At 41.4% G+C, this 11,751-nt stretch overlaps 1 protein-coding gene across 9 annotated transcripts in view; it reads left to right on the top strand.

Moving 5' to 3' along the window:
• daam2 (dishevelled associated activator of morphogenesis 2) overlaps window positions 1–11,751 on the top strand; it is a 115,427-nt gene that overhangs the window by 29,658 nt on the left and 74,018 nt on the right. The window contains exon 1 of one of the 9 annotated variants that reach the window (XM_085142554.1): window positions 3,950–11,671. The exons of the other annotated variants lie outside the window; for them this stretch is intronic. The gene's annotated coding sequence lies outside the window, so the exon portion shown is untranslated. Of the gene's footprint in view, window positions 1–3,949; window positions 11,672–11,751 lie in introns of those variants that run through there. 9 annotated transcript variants of the gene reach the window in all.

The raw sequence follows: 11,751 nt of genomic DNA, 5'->3' as shown, positions 1-11,751 counted from the left end.
GCTGCTGACTGGCAGCTCAATGGCCTGCTCATTAGGATAGGGACAGAGAGAAAAAAGAGATGAGCTCTGTAAAGTTGCTTGGACGTCAACTATCTGATCTTTTGGCCAGGATCATCTTCATGTTGCGTTCACATTAGAGTAGTTACAGTGTCTGGGGGGCAGAACCCTGGAAGATTTTAGGAAAAATGCTGCTGGTCCTCTCTCCCCTTCACTGGAAGTCCCCACACAGTGTGTGTCAAATGCTGCTATTGTATTTGTGCCAGTGACACACTTTCTGGGGCTTATGATGTGTAAGCATATCTCCTCTTTACAGTGCTTCAGTTCAGTACAGTATTACCGCAGGCTATTTTAAAAAGTGCTCGTCACTTTGGAGAGCTGTTCCTGTCTTCTTTGCTATAACTGTCCCGGCGGAGCATTCCAGACATTACCCAGAAGCCCTATGTCCTCTATGCTGCAGCTGTTGACCTTTCACCCGGGCAAGATTAGTAGCCATTCACATTGTAGTGCAAAGCATGAGAAGTCAGATAATGGCAAGGTGACAAAGGCACATCTACTTAATCAGAGAGCGCAATTGTGAACTGTAACATGTATGAAAACAAACTGGTTCAAGAGAACAATCTCTCTCAGTTTTACTGATGGAGATCGCTCATCCTCTCAAGAAGACAAGACTGCAGGGTGTTTGAGGAGCACAGTCTGTGAGAATTTCTGCATCTTTTCCCTCTTGAGAGTCATGGTAACTAGCTCTAAGATTTTAGTGCCAACTTTGTTCCCACTTATAATAACACGTCTTTAGCTAGACTGGGAGCTCGTGACTCTGGAACGTTCCTCCCAGATGAAATAAGAAAGCGATTTGACACGGCAGGATGGCATTTTGGAGTTTGAAGGGAAGGGATGCCAAGTATTGGATTTCATTTTGAGCCCTGTTAATATGTGGGAATGTCGAGGCCTTTGGAATGTGGCGTGGCTGACTTTCTTCTCATTCCCAGTATTAATAGCATAGATATCCCAGTGATCCGGTCTATTTGACGAGCAGAGATGTGCCCATTGGCTTTTTGTAGAAATGGGTCAACAGCATGGCTGTATTTTCTATTGCTGGCCTCTGTGCTTGATAGAACCTTCACCCGGAGCCAACATTAACATCTGCATTGTTTGAGTCCCACAAAACAACTGGCAGACTGATTTTTCCTTGTGCAACGTGGATGTCTTGCAGAATACAGTTACTAATCAGGGTTGAGCGACTGGATAAATGTATCTATGAATGTGTCAGTGCATTGCTGTTTTTATTTTTTTTCCTTGATATTTTTCCATAAATTTTTTATCATTTTTTGGTTTGTCTTCCTGAGGGTGGGAAAAAGCAAACTGGAAAAATGTCTTTGAAAAGGATGCACTCTTCCAGTGTATACATTTGTGGTGCTAAACTGAAGTGTTGCAATTCTAGTACAGAACACCCAACAGTAAAAAAAGACAGGACTTTTGGGTTACCTGATGTACTTGATGTAGTTTAGCATCTTTGCTGAAAATGGTTGATCATTTTGTAAGTGCACTGAGGGGAAAAAGTCTTTTACTCTACCAAATCTCCAAAACGTGCAGACAGGCTTTCAAAGTCGTGTTAATCCCTTGTTAACGTGGCCCAAGATGTCTGTTGCTGGATGGCTTCTTATTTCAGCTTTTTTTCCCCTTCTTTCTTTTTCATGTAACCCGTGTCTGTGGTTCGTGGCTTCTGTGAAGGGGTTTACCATGTTTCTAATAATTTGCTTCAAACTGTAACTGTACATGGTTGGGTGCTTAAAGGGCGCCCTGCACTGCTCTACAGAGCTGCTAGATTTGTTTTGGTTAAAGCAACAATTTAAAAGCACACTTGTAACAACCCCCTGGCAATTTATGTGGCCTGCACTGTTATAAATGTCCCTTGCATCAGGAAATTGCCTTTTTTTTAATGAATCAGACTAAATGAAATGGCTATTAATGACATCCCTGGAGGATTGGAAAAATCTCCTACCCCCTCCCCTTTTTCCAGTGGTTGAGTCGAGGCATTTCCGCTTAATGGGTGAGATGGGTTACTGTGCCTCATGGCCTTGTTAAAACCAACTATGCTTATATGTTTGTTTTCAATGAGGCTAGAAGCTAATAGGACCTCTGAGAGAAAGAGATTAAAATTTACAATGTGATGGACTGATTGATCGGTAAAATGGCACAATGAGGACACCATGGGAAAGTCTGACGATTCTATTGTCTAGAATAACCAATTAACAGCATCCGAGTCCTCAGTTGACATATAGATGTAAAACGTAGGCTGCTCTAAGATGGTCTGTCGGGTTTATATACATAACCAGTAAAGACTCTATAACCATGGGCCAAATCCATATAATTACCCCATCCTTGCATTGGCTGTCTGACAGAGCTGTTTGTAAACAAAATAAAATGAAAAATGCCTCTGTCTAAATTTGATTGCATTTGCCTTGGAGACAGTCTGGAAATATTTAAGCAACACTATTAACCACAAACTATTAAAGTAATTAATAATAATTGTGGTTGTGGGCAGTTTAAGTGGAGGTACTTTGTTTTCTTGGGGGGGGGGGTTACTGTATGGAAGCTACTTAAAAATGCCTGCTTTGTGTTATTCTGTGTTGTTCCGTCTTTGTTAGTTTGTTGCGTCCATTGTGAGAAATGTGAGGGCGGCCATGAAATTCTTTGTACTTGTGGGTCATGTGTTTCAGAAGTGTTAATTCACTACAAATTTTCCCAGTGAGTCAGTCTTGAGCCACACTACAGTCATGTGAAAAACGTCTTTTGAGGCAGTGGGCCAAAAATGACCAAAGTGGAGATGTTTGGTCATAATACAAACATCACAACACAGCACATCATACTAGCTGTCAAGCACATTGGTGGAAGGTTGACAGCTTGGGCTTGTTGTGCAGACACAGGACATGTTCATCTTGCATTCATTGACTTGATCGTGCATTCTACTGAATACCAAAGTATTCTAGAGTCAAAGTTGAGGCAATCTGTTTGACAGCTAAAGCTTTGTTGAAATTGGGTCATGCAAAAAGACAGTGATCCCAAACACAAATACAGCAGAAAAGAAATAATAAAGCAGAGTAATTTATAAATAAATGAATCAAGGTCTTGCAGTAGATTCCAGAAATTCCAGATCTGTCCAGTTCAAATGCTGTGGCAGGACGTTAAGAGAGCTATGCATAAACAAATGTGTGCAAACATCAGTGATTGCTGCTTAAGGTGGGTCTACGTTGAATCATGGGGTGTTGTTCACTTTTTACATAACTGCTTAGAGTCCTTTCTTTTTCACACGACTGTATGTCCTGGCTGAAGACATAACATCTTTGAATCGGTCATCAGCTGTCTTGCAGCTTCTCTTATCTGATCGCAGGACAGAAAGGAAGTGACTAAAGGGAGGACTTAGCAAAGAAATCAAGAAGGTTGTGAAGGAATTAGTTAAATTAGTAGGGGGTGAAGGGGAGGGTGGGTTTCCCATCTTCCGATTCTGAAGTCCTTTCCTGAAAGATGCACGTAGGGATACCAGCACAGACAACCCTAATCTGTAATGACCTTAAACTCTTGATGGCCATGTGTAGATCAAGGCTTGACTGTAACATTGTAGAGTCCATGAATCTAGCTTCAGTATTGTGTGAGTGAAAATATAGGAAGACTGTGTTGTCATCAAAAGTCACTCTTTATTTCCCTGTGCCCTGTGATAGTCAGATTGGACTTCACTTTTATACAAAGCCAGAATTTTTTTCAAAGAAAGGGAAAACGTGGCCAAAAGGTGACCAAAATCATGGACTTCCTGCTAAGTTCTGAAAACATCCAACTGTGAATTAAATCAGCTAGTGCAGGGGTGTCAAACTCAAATACACAGTGGGCCAAAATTCAAAACTGGAACAAACGTTAATATTTATTGAAAAAAAAAATCTTCCTCTAGATATAAGAATGAATCTTTTCTTATGGACTCATATAAGTTTTGCTGGAAAACTGAATATGGAACAAGCAAAGCTTAATACTAAACAATATATATATTAGCTGTATAATACCAGTAGGCCAGCTCTGATAGTAATTTGGTATGGCTTCGTGGGCCAAATGTAATTAGGCTGCGGGCCAAATTTGGCCCGCGGGCCAGAGTTTGACACCTATGAGCTAGTGGGTGTACTCTGTTGTTGGATGCAGAATAAACTAGTCATTCTGTTGCTTCTAGCTTTCTCTCTGAGTGAATATTTTCTGTAGCCAAAAATACAGCACAGTCTCCATCTTTAAATTCCATGGTGGTATGTCTTTGGTTATCTCTGTCAGGTGACTTCTTCAGAGCCCAAAACATGCTAATTAAGGACAACTGTCCTAATAGAAAAGGCCATTAATACTGGACAGGGAGAGCATGGTGTCATAGCTAAAAATAACTGTCCCCTTAAAGATCAGATGCACGTTCACTTGCAGTGTTCTGACGGAGACTGCGCTAACCTACCCCATTGGGCCCCAGCAGAATTGTTCCAACCAAATCTGACCCATTGTCCAGGTCCACATGAGAAAGCCACTCGGTGTACAGACTCTCATGAAAGCGCTGTTGGCCTTCCAACATGAAATCCCTCGCAGAATGTGTGCTTTCAGAACAAGCACAGGAATGCAGCGCATGCAAATGTGCCGTGAAATAATGGCAGCTCCTCCGCTGTCAGCTCTGGTCATTTGTCAACTGAGGCTCTGCTAACCATGGAGCTCTAAACTGGATTTAGATGGGTGATGTCATGCTTCGGGAATGCATGTCACAGTGTGTGTGGTGTACTGTGTATTTCTAATTTACAGTTTACGTTATTTAGATCACCAGTGGATCCTGTCTGTTATTCAAGCCAGTTGTTTCAGATTAATCATTATTTATTTCTATAATCTGACCACCCATGGTGCTAAACTGCCTGTAATTGAGGAAGTGATGCATTAATAAGAAGACTTTAATCTCTGTTGGCAGAAAGAACAAACTTACATTTACGTGTTTGCATGTATGTCTCTTGTAATGGGGGCGGGGGGAGTTCTTGCTTATATGTCACTGTTAAGTAAATGATTACAGCATAACCCCTCACTCTAACAGAATAAGATGTATGTGGTGTACATGCCCTCCCCGGGGCAGGAGCATGGGCCGTGGGTGGGCCACATCCTTGAGAAAGTGAATTTTCAGTGTCCCAGGTGATTTGGTTTGCAGCCAGTGGTTTTAGTGTGGGGAGAAAGGAATCAAAGGGTCGGCCCATTAGTCATAGGACAAACAGGCAGACGGTAAAAGGGGTTAGCAGGGCATGCTGCAGAGGGCATGTCTGGGGCAACAACAGCCAAGGCTTAATTGTCTTCAGCGGCTTGGGTGAATCGCTACTCCCTGTTAAATTAATCAACATGAATAGTTCACATCCATATACAAGGACAGATGCAAGTTTTACGTATGAAAATATGACTACCAACAAATATGGAGACATGCAGCCAGGACAAGATTTCTGTTGCATTATCACACTTTGTGTTTGCATGTCCAGTTGACTTTTGTCAAACATTTGCTCTTCATTGTCATGAAATCCAGTGTAAGGATTTCGTAATTTCTGCTTATCTAGCCAAGTCTTTTCTTTTTTTTAGAAAGATGGAATTTTAGGATTTTCTATGTTTAGCCGTCCCATTTGGTGATTGTTCTTGGAGCTAACCTCAAGTGGTTTCTTTCTTTACTATGATAAGTAATCAAGATGAGGTTGATTGAGCCATGTTTACTACCTCCCAGTAGATGATGCATGTCATTTCCAACACCAATTGGGAAACTCTATTATTAAAATTGTAATTAGAGTGCCACTGGAATTGACGTCTTGATGCATTTTCAATCATCCAGGGAAAATAAATCTCCAAAAGTTGATTCTGTTCATCTGTACGTAGCGTTTTCTGGGAGAAACGTTTCGTCACTCATCCAAGTGACTTCTTCAGTCTCAGCTGACTGCAGGTTTTTCCAATCTTATAAACAGTACATTTGCATAATTACTGAAACCAGCCCACTGAAGGAACAATGGGCTGTGAGGTCAGTTCCTTAATCATAATTATGCAAATTCTCATGACCATTGATCAACAACCACTGACCAAAACCCAAACTACTGGAATTGAATTGAATCATGGCTGTTCCTCAGCATTTATTGGTGTCACTACATCAAGTAGGACATAAAGTGAAAAAAAACAACAACCTAATCCCACCTTTGCCATCTCTGTCCCTGCAGCTTGCTTCAACAATGCCACTTTTTTCAGTCATTTTGTTCCTGTCTGTGCCAGCGTGGCACTGCTCTCCCATCCCTGGTACTGGCTTACATAAGCCCGCCTCCTGCATGGCCCAGCACCCCAAAGGAATGGTCCTCATTTGTGGGACCCAGAAACAATATGTGTGCAGCATAAATGTGCACCACATGCTTCCCTCTGATCTTTTATTCATTGCCTCTGTAAAACATAGTCAATGGCCTATCCTGCTTGTTATTTGTCTCGACTAGTTTTATTGTCGCTTTTTTCTCCTTCACCAAAATGCATTTGACTTCCATTCTTTCTCTCTAAGTATCTCAACTAGAATCCATGCATCCAATGCATCCATCAATGTGTTCGCAAGCAAATGACAAAGATACTTGCAGATGTAAAGGTGGATAGAGAAAAAAAAGAATGACAGGGGAATGAAAGAGTTGCAGGAACTCACTGCAGCATCTTTAAGGAGCGTGTATTGTGCAGAGTAAAAATGACCTCTCGGAGTAAGTGGATAATTCAGCTTTTTATATGGAAGAGGAATAGGTGAAAAACAGATCTTGATTTCGATCTCATTTTGCATTTGGTTCGGACAGCTTTGTGTTGTTTGGCAGATGTTGTGGAGAGGGTTGAAATTATGCAGGCACAGATGTTTGATCTCTGCACAGATAGCCAGTGCTTCTCTTCTTCGGTCTTCTGCACACACACAAAATCCTGCAGCAGCAACAGCAGCAGCATGTCTCTCCTTACTGCATTCCCCTCCTCCTCGTCCTCCTCTTCCACTGACCTACTTCCGAACACTGTGGATGAAGGATGAGGTAGCAGGCTCAATGAGAAGTGGCAGCAATAGTATCTCCGTTCTTCCTCCCTTCTTCCTGTCTTTCCTTCCCTTGTCTCCTTCCCAGCTCTCTCTTTCTGCTCAGACCCTTCAGAGATACGGGAGCAGGTTTCTCTCTCTCCTTGACATCTCTTGGTTTAAAGTGTCTGCTTATATTTGAATCTTATATTTGATTTTATTACATGAGTGTCTGGCTATATAAATGGCATACAGCAGAATATGTCTGTGTTCATGACTTTTACAGACATGGCTGTGTTCGTACAGAAATTCTCTATCTTGACAAGCAGTGACAAATCTCTGCGCAACTATTCCCATTTCGACACAGATGTTTTGAGTCCGTAGAGGTCCGCAAACCATTTGCTCTTCAGTGAAAGCTTCCTTTTCCATACATGCGTCTGTTTCCCAGAGATGAGCAAAGGCGTGTTCGGAAGTGAACACGCCTTTGTGATTTAGGGTCGGCATTTTTGGTACAGCTTCACCTGTTTCCAAGAGAAGAATATGGACTCTCAAAATCTTCTTAATAGTAAAAGTTTATCATTAAAGTATTTCAAGTTTTTGGTTATTCTCAGTTTATTTTTATCCATTCTTTTATCATTTTAACCTGCATGTCTCCAGTTTATGCATATTTTTCCGCTCAGGTTTCTATTGTTCAGTTCTAATTGCAGGGACAACGATGTGGCTTTAAGCGACATGCCCATAAGTCCAGGGCATCCATGTTGGTACTTCACTGGTAGGTGTTTATGTGGATGTATAGGAGCTGCTATAAAAATAAGGAGCACAGCAAAAGAAAATAAATGTTAGATGATAATGTTTCTTTTTAGCCAACCATGCATTTAAATAGATAATTCACTCCAAAAAGTTCATATTTTTCTGTTTCACATATTCCTTTCTTCCCAGTTGTGCTACATATTGGCTGCCTTCTCCTACCAAGCTACTCAAAGCAAAACCAACAAACAGACTGAGAGCAAGAGAGAAGCAGCCTCATTCTTACCAGCTCCTCTAAAACTGTGTTGTTTGCGTTTCCTTTCAGCTATACATTAATAAGCTAAGCAATAAGCTAAACATTTCCCGACTGTTGCCCAGAAAGAAAGCAAAGTGTACATATTGAGATATGCTCCCAGGCAGAAGTAACAGCTTGTCAAGGATGGAAAGCATTTAAATGGAAGGAACAGAACAGCAGAAAATGGGGATTAAAGATGGACGGAGTAGATGGTAAGCAGTGGCAAGCACAAATGACAGATGTTACTGTGAGAGGGGGGTTGATGAAGGGACTCCGTTCACCCTGAAAGAGAGGAATAATGGGAGATGACAGGGAGTGAAGAAATGAAAAGCTGGGGGATGAAGAGGGGCTCTCAGGTCACATATGGCAGTGGACACGGTCAATTTGGATTGTGCTTGCCTGGTGACTCCTTCATACAAAGCATAGTAAAGGTTACACAAATAGTCATGGGTATAGTCTTGGTTCTTTGTATTTGCCATACAGTATATACAATATTTTTTCTGTGTATATAATGTTTGGATTCCTTGGCCCACTTTCCCGGGGCACAGGCTGGAAGCAGGCCAGCAGACCTGGTGCTGAGTGAAGACTGGCTGCACGTGGGGCTCAGTGGGAGAGTGAAGATAGAAACACACACAGAGACACTGGACAGTGCATTTTGCTGAATGGCTTTAAAACCCCTGTAGAGCGGCCTCTTTTCCATTAGGCTCGGCCAGCTGTCGGCAGCAGCTATAACTAACTCCATACAATAAAGCTTTGCCACTGTGCTTATATCTTATACTAATAAAATGATAACAAGCTGTCACTGTTATAGTCTGAGCTAAACCAATCTCCTTGATTTATCTCCCTGATGGGGCCTTTATTCAAATTTTGCCACCTTGCCTTTTTAAAGTGCTGTTCTCTCTCATTTTTCCTCCTAACTCGCCACTATGAATTCTCATCTAAGTCCATATAAGGCGTGATCAAAAAGTGCTTGTAAAGATCATCATCTTGTGCAGCTCTGGACCATTTTCTGTACAGCTACTATTCTTCTAGCCTTTACATGTCCAGTTGTGTTTGGGCTTCTCCGATATGTCAAAACGTGATCATTCAATTTTATTTTCATTTTCAGGAAGTTGCGGGGGAGGAAAATATGGCTAATAGGGCAGGTGGTGAACAAAGATTGTGTTGATGTGGGTAGAAAATAGTTTTCAGTGCACTCACAGCTGGCACCACCACATTTCAGGACATTTTCTGTGAATGCTCCCCCTCAGACGTTGCAGTAGAACTCCACATTGATGGTTTCTCCCTTTACAGTACACAATGCTGTGATGAGCATGCTCCTGGCTCACATCATGTGTTGCCTTCAGGCTTAAAAAACTCTGGACTCTTCAGGTTGAAACAGAAGTTGCTTTTTCCTCTCAGTGAACTTGCAGAGTGCTCAGTGTAAGTGGTTTGAACAGGGCTTCCAAGGAGCAATCTAAAAAAAAATGGCAGTGGAGCTGAAAGCTGTACAGACATGACACAAATTGCACAACAAAGGGAAATATTTTGAGGATATTCCTGTTCCAGTGTGTGGTGACTAAAACATCTCTTCTGTTTTGTACACTTTACTGGCAGAGTATTACAGGTATTGTTTGTATGTTTAGAACTGTGGCTTTCTTTGTAATTATACATATTATTCCATGATGTCCTTCAAAGTAGGTTGTTTATCCTTGAATTATGTGTTGTGTAGCCTGTTGAAGTATCCCTCGTATATATTTTAAATATTTTTCCTATTGTGCATCTTAGTTATGTTATGGTGTAAGTGCAAGTGGAATTTCATGCATAATAACTGGAGAAAGCTTGAAAAAGTGCATTTTGGGTAAACCTTAAATTTGAAACACTGTAATTGGACTGCTTCTTAATTGGGCTTTCCTACTCTACTGGAGCATGCAAAGCATTTTATACATCACCCATTCTCACCCATTTATACAAGCACTTTTTTCTGTTTTTTGTCCAACATTCATTCTCTGATAAGCGTAAAGCAACTTGGGGTTCAGGATCTTGCCCAAGAATACTTTGACATTCAGACTGGAGCAGCCAGGGACTGAACCAGCAACCTTTGAAATGAATGGATGGACTTTTTTTTTAATGTAGTTATATTTTACCATTCTTCAATTTGGTATATAATGTACATAATATGTATAGATTGGATATATCACATCACTAAGGGGATTTTGGCTTGGATTGTGACTCTTAGAGTGGGTGTAAAAAGGATTTGGTTGTTATAAAGGATGATCCAAACTGATCTAGAATAATGAATGGGAGATATCAGAGGTGAATAGGTGCACATAGCTCATTTTTAACCTTGAGCCAAGTTCAGTCCCCGCCTGATTTGAGCGGCGGCGGACTCTGGGATTGTCACCTCGGCTATCATAACACACATGCCGCGGTAGAGTTAAATATACTGCACACACAGGCACAAGATGCCACACATGCTGGAATTCACATTTGAAGCGCTGATGCAATGACTACCAAACAGTCCAAGTACTGGAAGGCGAATTACATGGAATAATTCCAAAAATAAGCCCACTGTTGGACACACAAGCATTTCCATGTTCAACAAACCGAAGAAAACTTTAAGTTGCTTTTTATTCATTCGTAGGTCTGCTCCTTCTGCCCTGAGAAGGATCACAGGTTCAAGGAGGCGGAAAAAACAAATGAGCAAAAAAGACGAAAAGGGCAAAATGGAAATGTAGTGTTTTCTCTGTTCATTTTTTCCCCTTTAAGCGCTTGTCATGGGTCCAGGGCATTCATAAAGAATTTACCATGTGGCTAATTTTAGACCGTGCGGTGAGAACTCCTTCACTGAGCAAATCTGCATGTGAGAGAGTCATGATGTAGTAGATTGTGGCTTGTTCTGGAAACTGAGGTCATGAAGTTTCACTGCCATGTTGAACAGATGGGTGCAGAGCTCCAGATATTATTTAATGCTTGTCAGGATATGTGAGAATATCAATAGAAGCATAACACATGGGAGTAGTTGCTTAAAAAAAATCTGGTCCTGCTTCTGCTTTCCAAACATCTTGGACACTTTTTGTAGTTCCCATAAATGGCTCCCAAATTGATTTCTTGGTCAAATGTTTCTGCTAGATTTGCATGCCTAAGGGCTTTGCACAACAGGCCTGAGGTCCTTTCATTCACAAATGCAGTTAACTGTTACATAAAGAAGCGCTCTGCCAACTGTGTGTGCATCTGATAGGACATAATACAGTGTAAAGAGTGTGTTATTCACGCAGTGAAGACCACCCAGATTCTTTTCGTAGCATCAAGGAAATCCTCCAGGATGTTTTACACCATTCGATCCTCGCTCATGTTGGTAGAGGGTGTCACTCACTGTTGTCTAAGGGGGGGAGGCACTGCCAGGGCACAAAGACACACATGCACACAGGCAACAAATACTGCACAGTCGCTATTGTACTCATGGACAAGAGCTTTCTTTGTTGTGGTATAAGAGCAACTAACGTCAAGACTCCTGTTGCCACACAGCGAGAATATCTCTACAGTCCTTGGGACATGTTTTTAAGGACACAGTAAAGGCAATCTGGATAAAGAATAGGCTTGGATAAACTGTAAGTTAATGTGCATTTCCAGTCATTCTAGCAGTTTCTGTACATGGAACTGTATTGTTTATTTATGTGGTGGCTGTTGC

Source organism: Neolamprologus multifasciatus, chromosome 19 (assembly GCF_963576455.1).
Source record: "Neolamprologus multifasciatus chromosome 19, fNeoMul1.2, whole genome shotgun sequence".
Taxonomy (NCBI): Eukaryota; Metazoa; Chordata; class Actinopteri; order Cichliformes; family Cichlidae; genus Neolamprologus; species Neolamprologus multifasciatus.
Note: the sequence above shows the minus strand (reverse complement) of the source record. Positions and strands in the feature narration are given on the sequence as shown.